Genomic DNA, 1,884 nt, shown 5'->3' with positions numbered 1-1,884 from the left:
AAATGGATGAGGCAAGATGGGGGGGGTGCTGCAGGAGGGGGACATGACTAGGTAAGTAAACAGAACCAGGAGAGAACACAAGCCCCCGAGACAGTACGCCAAAGACCTTGCATTTAGCAAAGGCAGGCCCCTCATGTAATGTTCAGTTTGCCAAAAAACCAAAATATGATTAGCTATAGGAATCATGGGGCCCATCGATTAAAAAACAAGCTGGCTTTCAAGGAAGGACAGTTTTTCCCAGTTGAGAGAAATTCCTCTTGGGGCCCCCTGGGGGACAGACAGCACGAGGCAGCCGGGGGAGGGAAGCAGAACGGACGTCTCCCACCACAGCCCAAGAGCGGCCACACGGCCACGTCCAGTGAGGTTTCTTTGTGGGTCAGATAAACGTAGTCATCGTTTCACATGGACTTTGTGCACCGTGGATAAACTGAATTTTGAAAAGCGGGTCTCTTCCCTCTCACTCTGCTTGATTGAATTTTGAGTGCCTCCTGACATCCCGGTGCTACCTACGTTGTGTTGTTGCATTTTGTTTGTTTGTTTTTGGGGGGGGGCCCGCACCATGCGGCTTGTGGGATCCTAGTTCCCCAACAAGGGATTGAACCCAGGCCCTCGGCAGTGAAAGTGCAGATTCCCAACCACTGGACCGCTAGGGAATTCCTGGCTGTTGCATCTTCGCTCAGCATTCTTGCCCAGAGGAGTTTCAAATCTTCCTTCCCCTCTAAATCTACAAATCTAGTTCTGTTTTTTCCTAATTCATATTAAACATGTAACAAATGACATAAAAAATCCCTCCCCCCAAGTACCACTGTTTGTATCACACCGTGGAAACACTGGATTTCTCCCCCCTCTGCCTCTTTCTTTGATGTGGATCTCTGTGGGTTGAGGTGATTACACCCACTAGGAGTTGAAATTGTCTTTTTTTGTCAAAGAAAACGAAATACCCAACTGACTCATTGCAGAGATTCAGAAAGTCTTTCTATGGCAGTTGGTATAACTAGCTCTGGAAAGTTAACTTAAAATTTCCAAATGACAGGTAATTTAGCCTGATTTTGTGGGCTTTGTTAGGGTGATTTTGTACGCAAGAAGGGAAAAACTCTGGCAGTAGAACGGGGTGGAGGGGGCGGGAGCATACTGTGGTTTTGCCTTTTCTAAGTTTATACATTCATATATGCATTTGGGAAGTATTTATTGAGTGGCTACTGTGCTGGGCACTGGAGATACCAAGACAGTGCCCCTCATCCAGTGGAGCTGTTGACTGAAAAAAACAAAAAAACCCACCAACTGAAAGTTGAGAGTTTCATTTTCTTTTTTTTGCCGTACGCGAGCCTCTCTCACTGTTGTGGCCTCTCCCGTTGCGGGCACAGGCTCCGGACGCGCAGGCTCAGCGGCCATGGCTCACGGGCCCAGCCGCTCCACGGCCTGTGGGATCTCCCCGAATTGGGGCACGAACCCGTGTCCCCTGCATTGGCAGGCGGACTCGCAACCACTGCGCCACCAGGGAAGTCTCGAGAATTCTGTTTTATTCGGGGATCTTACTGAGGACTACAGCTCTGGAAGGCAGCCTCTCAGCTGAGGAGCTGTTTGGAAGAGGTAAAGGAAGAGCCAGGAGTTTCTGTTTAAAAAAAACCAAGTAGTTGAACATCAAAAGATTACTGCTAATCATAAAAAAACAGTCATCACAAATTAAGGATTTTAGTGCTTTTCTATGTATGGGAAGATGCAAGAGTCTGGGGTCATGGAAAATTTTCCTTTGATACGCATCTTAACTATCTAGGGTCAGTATCCTGTTTTTCTCCATTCTGAATCCCCTCAGGGTGAACGACTGGGGGCAGCTGCAGTGGCTGAGGGCTTGATGGCTGCAACATCCTTTGTTTACTGAAATGG

Source organism: Delphinus delphis, chromosome 13 (assembly GCF_949987515.2).
Source record: "Delphinus delphis chromosome 13, mDelDel1.2, whole genome shotgun sequence".
In the NCBI taxonomy this organism is placed as follows: domain Eukaryota; kingdom Metazoa; phylum Chordata; class Mammalia; order Artiodactyla; family Delphinidae; genus Delphinus; species Delphinus delphis.
Note: the sequence above shows the minus strand (reverse complement) of the source record.